Here is an 8,450-nt window from a genome sequence, read left to right as displayed (position 1 = left end):
TTGTCAAGCCACGACAGCCGAAACGATCTTGACAAGCGCCCCCAGCGGATTACACGCACTGGCCGGTCCGATCATTCGCACGGCCCGGTATTACTGAAAATCCTGGATAACGTCGGTCATCCTCAAACACCGCTAATACCGCGGAATACATCAATGACATGTTTATCTCACCGCGTATGTGTCACCCGATTCGTCGATATATCACACCCTCCTCGTCTATATAGTCATCAGAATCACAGTTATTTGAAAGGGAAATTGGACGACCCACGGGGTTCTACCGTTCCAAAACTGATACCACGCGGATCGCCTTTTTTTAAATGAAAATATAAATACGAAAATTGGTTCAGAGAGAGAGAGAGAGAAAGAGAGAGAAATGTTTCTTCTGAGATTCACTAATTTACACTTTCTGTCGCACGAAGCAAACGTTCTCGCTTAACGATCGTAATTTAATAATAGTAGTTTATACAGTTCTTAACCTATGAAGGTCCATTAAATAGATGTATACTTTGTGGTCCACGATCTGTGAGCATTTATGTACAACGTCGAGGAAAAGCTCACTCCTCGACGATTTCTTTACAACAGGGAATGCAACATCGTCTCGCTGCAGGAATGATACGTTCGGCTTCGTTTCCGCGAGACACAACCACACAAGATTCTAAGGTTCGATAATGAAAACCAACCACTCGACTCTCCACTTCGTCTGATGTACCGTTCTTTCTGTCCCCAACATGTCAATGAAACCGCAACGATCTCACCAACCCCAATTACACATCACTTCTAACTTACGTTCACTTTCCAACTCTCCAAGCCCCTCTTTTAACTTCCCTGACGAAATTTCAGGCGTTCTCAACTATCGCACCAGTTATGCAATATCCTCAATTCCTCGACCCGCTTCTCACTCACACCACGCGAGGTTTCTCGTCACTCTGCGCAACCTGCGTTTCCACCCACAACTCCGAGGCGCACTGTCCTCGAAACGTAAACAGAATTCACGTGATCGTGTTCGATAATACCAGCTCCTAGCGACGCTGTATCCTAGTTCGTTCTCGAAATTTCTTACAGGTTCGTCGACCAAGTTGCGACCAACTTTCACGCTCGAAGTTCGCAGTAAGACGTTCTTCGAGTATTTCTTCGAACGAGGTCGTAGGTCGTCGCGATCCGATCACGATATACCGTGTTGTGTTATCGCGTGAAAAACGTCGCGAAGCAGGACAACGCGACAGAATAGAGAAGATCGTCAACAGAGAAGGAACGTGGAAGGATCGTTCAGCGATCGTTCGAGGACGCTGCGGGTATGTTCACATCGCGATGTGGAGGGCGTCTAGGTCGCCGTAGCGCCTCGCAGCCATGTCACACACGCACTGACGGACGCTCGACGCCGGGACGCCGTCTTCGGCCGGACTCGGTCCACCCTCTCGGCAAGCGTCGGGACGCCTGGCTACGGGCCAATGTGAAAACGGGATAACTCGTTGGAACGCCACCGAGGGGCGTTCGCGTCACGCTCGCTAATTTTCTAGCTTTCGACTAGAGCTCCGTGTCTCCACGATCCCCTGCGCTGTTTTTCTTTTACGCTAAATTTCAGTTGAATTTCTTCGTATTTTTAAAAAGCTTTATTTCACTCTCAGCAATTCCGAGAATGCAGGGTCTAATATTTTGATATATATCGCTCATGTACATCGCTGCATTTTCATATTAAAATGTTACGGTTGAGGTAGAAATCATTTCTACCTCATTTATTAAGGAAAATTCTCAAAATGTAATAATCCTCTGTACAAGATACTGTACAAGAAACATAAGCGTAGATAAAGCAGAAGAAGGGAATACTCGAAGATCGCGTTAATTAATCATTCGATCCAATTATCCGACATAAATTAAGAAAGCAACGTTAAACGTCGTGTAGTTAAAAGAGAAAGGTCATTAGAAGTGACACAATTAATGGAAGCGCGAGAGAATCGGTGTCGGTGAACGCATGGCGGAGCGCGGGAACGCTTCGTAAAGCCGCAGGAAACTGGCGTAACCATTGATTTACGAATGACAATAAATCCAGCCGCGTTATCCGTGCCAAAAAGCACCTCCAGCTGCGCGAAAGATTCCTCGGAAAGGCGGTTCGCGAAAATTAGACGAACAGTCGTTAAATGCCGGTCGTATAATAGCACAGCCACGAAGCGACGGTGACCGGTTACGGTTAAAACAAAATTCGATGATGGAGATCTTGGATAGAGAAACAGTTGGCGAACGTGTCTGAAGCAAGAGGAACGTGTGACCAAAGTGGAAAAGGTGAGCAACGAGCAACGATAGCGATGCTGAGTGGGTGTTCGTCTCTGTTTATCTGTGCGCGTAATGACGTCACCGCTGGTATAAAGGGGACTCTAAAAGCGAACAGATGGCCTTTATAGTTGACCATAGACAGTGTCGGGGCTCGCATGTCCGCGGAATCGCGGAAAATAGACGTCATTGCTAGATGCTTCTGTCGTGGACTGACCGGTCAAGTATTCGAGCGCGCTATACCACAATGATGTATCGTTGACTGGTTACGATCTAAATGGAATTACGCAACTGCTCCGAAACGATCATTTTTGGAACAGCGTACGCGTGACGTGGTGAAAACGGTAACGTCACTGTCGAATAACAGGAATGATTTATGAACGTTGGCCAAAAGTTTGGACATACTTCTCGGGAAATATTGGAATTGTTTTGCCATGCGACTTGTAAACAACATCAGCAAAATTCTAGATCGGATCGGATCTATAGTCGAAAATAAATTTCGCGTGGATTAACAAGCGTAGGATCTCTTTCGGCCGAAGAAACGAGAATTCGGAAGAGTAGTACGTAAAAACATAGGACCGCCCAATTTCCTAATTGATGAAAATAACGAAAGCAAAACGAAAAAACTGTACGCGTAATAACGGGAAATTTATAACGGTGCTCAAAGAAACTTCAAAGTTTTATAAAAAAAGAAAAGCGGAGAAAGAAAGAAAGAGATCAAACATCGCTGTTAAAGGTTTCGTATTTATACTCGTAGCATCGCGGCCGCAAATTTCGCAGACAGCGAGCGTCAGCGAGAAAAGTCGCGGTTAAGTGCGATCGTTAAAAGGGAAGTGTATCTGCGGGCGGATTTTTTTTCAACGTCATTTCTTACGAGCGGCAGCCAGTTTAAATGAAAAGGGTGCCTCCTCGCGAGAATCGATGGGAGGCGTACCGCCTTAACCCGGACGAGTTTTATCGCGCGACCAACGAATAAACGAGCGAGCACAAGCGGCGTGTAACTCTGCATGAAGAGGAAGGAAAAAGGGGGACCGACGAGAAAGTAACGAAAGCACGTTTTATCGAGTCCTGGGTGGCTGCGTTGCACATGCAAGAACGTACCTTACAAGTTAATAAATTTCGAGGTTTTCCTCGTGACCGTACCGGGATGTGTGCCTCGTTGTCAGCAGCATCCGAAACAATCCGCTTGCCTTGCGGTTTCGCAATCACGAGGAGGTTTCTCCTGAAACACACGACGTCGATTTCGCGTTACGTTCGAAATATTTCTTCCCGTTGAAAACCAAACACCAACGCCCAAAAGGTAGAGTTTAACCTTTCGCTAAAAGTATGAAACGTTCATCGCGCGATTAAAAGGATGAATATCGTTCCAATACATTTTATTTCACGTTACAGTCGTGTAATTGTACGCTTACTGTAACGGAAGGTTTATCTCGTCCATATTAACGAATAAGTAATAATAATAAGAATAATAATAATAGTAATAAAAAGTTGATTGAAATTTGAATTATTTTTAAAATTCTAATCGGTAACGTATTAATAAGCAACGCGTTAATATCATCGATGAAACGAAACGATTTCCACGTGATACGCGATCGTACGTCGCTTACGTACAATGGATAAAACGATCATGCCATGATTCGATCGAATCAAATCGCGTTCTCAATCCTGGCAAGGACAAAAGTCACGTCGAATCGGCTGCGTAAGGTAAGCAGCTTGAGAAGCATTGCCTAGTGGCAGCTACCGAACGACCTAGAACGGCCTTCGGCGACTGCAACTACGCAATGGCCGACCAACCGCGACGTAGAAGGCGTATACTACTTAAAACGATGCCAGTCCCCCTGCTATATTTTTTATTGGCCATCGTGGATACTGTGAGAAAACACCTGGACAGGGAAAGATTTACGAGCTTTGGCGACAACGCGAATATTACAAAGATTCATAGAAATTTCGAAGGTGAAGTTAGTTACGTTATCGAACAACGAGCACATCGAAAATTTCCAAATCCTTCTACCACTGAAAGCATAAAATTTATAGGACTTCTATTATTACTGGTTCGTGGGTGTTTAGAACGACCGACGTTCTAAACTCTGTCGAATTTCTAGAGATAAAAGATCTGTTTACGAATCCAAGGTGATCGAAATGTTTCGCTACGTGTCGCCACGCGGTGTATTGCTCAAACTCGAGCGGTACCATTCTTGGAGCGTCATCGCGTAAAAAAACACGATTCGCCGTGAAGAAAGAACAACGTCGTTACAACGGCATTGCGAGGAAGGACCGATGTAAATATGTAATAAATTTCTCTGAAAAGCTGTTTGGCTGAAAGAGCTCGACGGTTCGGGGCATAAATCGTTCCGGCGTGGTACAATGCGAACAGCGCCTCGATTAATGTTTAACAAGGGTGTCGGAGTGGATTTCGCGGTCGTATCGGAAGCGGGGACTCCTTTTCTCCCTGTCTCCGGATGCAAAACAGCGGGACGAGAGAGCCTTAACCTAATTAAGGAAGACAAGAGTAGCGTAAATCACGCGGCGAGGAGAAAGTGATGACGAGAGATAAAAGCGCGAGGAGAGCCACTCTGTTCTCTCTCCGCGGGGATTTATTTTTCGTCTCGTCGGTCACCTCGCCTCTCCTCTTTTTTCACGTCCGGACGATCCGTGGTAACGCGTGTCCCCGCGGTATGCGACAGAGAACCGCTTAAAACGAACAAGGTCCAGTTTTCAGGTCGCGCGGAAGGGAATCCCAATTAAATTCCCTGAAATTCACGTTCCACCGAATATCTTGATCTCTCTTCTTCTTCCCACCAAATTAGTTCACTTTTTCCAACTTCTCGCCTGTTTCTTCCTACGTGGCGTGCCAAAAATCATAACGATGTAAATCGCGTGCTTTCAACCCTTAAAAAGTATCGTGCATCTAGTAAAGCAAAGATACAAAACAAGGATATAAAGGAAAGATTCTTTACGGTAATAAACGTGAAATTCTGTTTCGCGATAAATGTCAGCGGGCTGACTTATGGTATTACGATTATTAGTTCCCCGTAATACGTTCTTCCGTGTTAACGTTATTTTATTTTCTAACGTCGAACTTCCATTGGAAGTTTGATTAATACACACGGCCAGTGTAAGTAGGTCATAGTAGCTCTCGTTAAGCCTACGTACCTTCGCCTCTGTTCGCTGCATAAATCTACGGGTAGAAATGCACGTGCACCTTAGGGCGGGTACGCACCTGGGCGTGCACGCAGCCGTCGTCGACGCAAATAGGCGTGCGTGATCTAGAATGGACAGTGAATTTGCAACTTCTCCGAGCTATCGTGCTCGTTTGTTGGATATGGTCCGGACCGTGTAATTTTTAGCGCGCATGCTATTACGATGGTTCGTAGAATTATTGTATCCGGACATGTTTGACAACGCGTAAATTCAGTTTATAATCGTTAGGATCGCTCCTGACTATACCTACTTGGAGAAAGAGAGGACAAGAGTCTAAACTATACCTGCTTCGAGAGAGATTAAGGAGAAATAGTATATCGAATTCCAAGAGTCGCGTCTCGACATTCGTACGAACGAGACTGTAGCCTAATTGTTTAACACTTCGCTATCTATTTTATTATTTCTATTCAATTGGATTTCCTTCCTAATATACCGAACATGTTATCAGACAAAAGTTAAACTGTTTAGTCCAATCAACTACAATCTTAAGATATAATTTATAACTTTAAAATGTTTCGTCCTCATCCTCCTGTTTGTTCACCATCCAGCAAGAAAAAATGTTAAACGAAACATCTATAGCCATTTTTCGTAGGGATTACGAATGGTCCACGAGCTACTCCTGGGAGGTACATCGGACATGAAGAAGTACGGTGAAATACACGCCCGTGCCGCGTGAGCGCACGCGCGTTCGACTGCACGCCCGCCTTTGCGCGCCGCGACGACCGAAATGTTTTTCTTGGGCGCGTGGACGAGGCTCGGAGTGCGCTGCAAGTCGGGCTATGAAAAAGAAACAGAAACGAGGGAGAGCCATAAGAAAGTAAGACAGCCCGGTGGATATTGCGCTGCTCGAGAGGGAAAGCGCTACGAGGGTAGGGCGAACGAAACTGTGGAAGCGGACGAAAATACAACGAAATCGGTCGCGGAGAGCGCAGGAAACGGTGAATCAAAGAGACAGCCGTTTCGGGGGATGTTTTTCTAACGACTTCATCTCATCCCTTCCGCGCTGCCATGCCGCGGTTATTCGAAAGAGAGCGGCTCTTACCTAATAAATTATCGCATTTGTAGCGTCGCCACTGGCGGCGAGATTCCGGCACGATCTTGACGCTGTCTCGTTAACAGTTTTTCCTCGTTTTTGCCATGACAGCGCTCGCACTCGCGAGAAAACGTCTCTCAGCTTTCGCCGTAAGATCGTACAGAGGCGAAGAAAGAGTCGAGATGATATCTGGATGATTGCTACGAGAGATTCTGCAAACTGCTGGCATCCGTTCCATGTTTAGCGAAAGTACTTGCAAGAACATCAAACGAGTATAGAATATCGAAAACGGAAAGAAAATTTCTAGTAACGTTAAAATTCCTATTGCGAACGATGCGTAGAAAGATGTCCAGAAATAAGTTGTAATATGGAGATTTTGAAAGTGCGAGAAAAGGGCGTGAGAAAGGAGCGTGTGAAAAAAAGCAACGCAGTATCGTAATGTCCTATTGACAACTAGAAAATAATTCCATTTGGCAAAGCGACGGGCATCTTCTAGGTAATTAGGAGGGACGTCAGTCAATCGGCGTGAAACGCTTATTCGTCCATTGATAACATCTCAATAGCTGTCGATCGGACGGCCATAAGCGTCAAACGTATCGAAGAAAATGAATATCACGCCTCGGGTAAGATAGCGCGCAGGCGTGCACGGTGAAACGTATCTAGAAATACAAACAAATCTGCTCCCTTTGTACGTACTTTCAGCCGTATTTACTGCTGATAAACTTCGATTTGACGTTGCATTATTTTCTTAAGGTTAAATACTATCAACTTGCGATTGAGAGATACAAAATTGAGAGATACATATAAAAAGAAACGTGGGTGGATTTTATGTTATTTACAGAGCGCTACGCACGAATTCATTAACTCGTGAAAACTTCTAATTCTTCGTTAATATCCACTAAAACTCGTAACACCCGATACAGTCTCCTCCCCGTCGTTTAACTCTAAGATTTAAACTTCTAAATCTCCTAAACTCTTCATAAAAGTCAGCGGCACGACGCGATAAATCAGCGTTTTTTAATTGAACAAGCTCACAGGCAATCACACGAGGAAATTCGAGGTTCGAAGTGGCTCTCAACGAGATGGCCGCTAATTGAATCGGCCCACTCTCGTCGGACGAGCATCACGATCGCGTAAATCAGTCAGAACGAAGGGTTTAACGGGGGTTCTCTCGAGGACGTTGCGTCGATAACACGAGTTCCGCAACGGTTAGATCGGCGATTACACTCGAGGCTGGAAGGTGTTAACAGCCACCGCAGGATTTACTTGTAACGAGCGGGTCGGCCGGTACGTCGAAAATAAAGCGACACGGAGAAGTTACCCTGGTAATAATGCCGAGATTAATTTCTCGGAAGCAACCCTGTCAGGAAGGCCGGCGTACAATTACTACACGTCGATTTTAAACGTGATAAGCGAGGAAAGATAGCCTCGGTTCTGCGAGCATCATCCGACGCAGAACGCTTTATCAACTTTTTAATCCTCCGTAGACAAACTGAGTTATCGACGGTCGAAGTAAACTTTTACTCTTGAACTTCATCCAGAAGTATTTTTATTTCCGTGGTTTTTAACTTTTAGACGTTTAATTCATCGAATAATTATACAGTGAAATTGATCCTTTTACCAGAATTTTTCAGTCTCTTCGAGAAAGAGTCGTACGTATACCATTCTCGATGCAAACAAAACGAAACGCTACAAAACAGCGAGAGCATGGACGATAAATAAAAATCTCCGTATTAATAGAACGCATCGTCTGGACGGGAGGGACAAGACAGAAATCCGGACAATTTGAAGCGAAACAAAAAGAGGCAGCGAAAGAACCGGGAACCGAATCGGTATGATCGAGACGACCACGGAATTAGTCTTCCCAGAATAAAATTCGCGCGGCGATCACGAGCAAAAGGACAACTGGCAAAGGGTTGGTTTCCGCGACCACCCGGTACAGCGGCAGCCG

General features: G+C 45.1%; 1 protein-coding gene across 1 annotated transcript in view; it reads right to left on the bottom strand.

Moving 5' to 3' along the window:
- Positions 1-8,450, bottom strand: part of LOC100742623 (myocardin-related transcription factor B) — a 250,068-nt gene that overhangs the window by 226,398 nt on the left and 15,220 nt on the right. The gene's annotated exons all lie outside the window — the stretch shown is intronic.

This window comes from Bombus impatiens, unplaced genomic scaffold (genome assembly GCF_000188095.3).
Source record: "Bombus impatiens unplaced genomic scaffold, BIMP_2.2 scf_0136, whole genome shotgun sequence".
NCBI classification, from domain to species: domain Eukaryota; kingdom Metazoa; phylum Arthropoda; class Insecta; order Hymenoptera; family Apidae; genus Bombus; species Bombus impatiens.
This window is presented reverse-complemented; position numbering and strand designations above follow the sequence as displayed.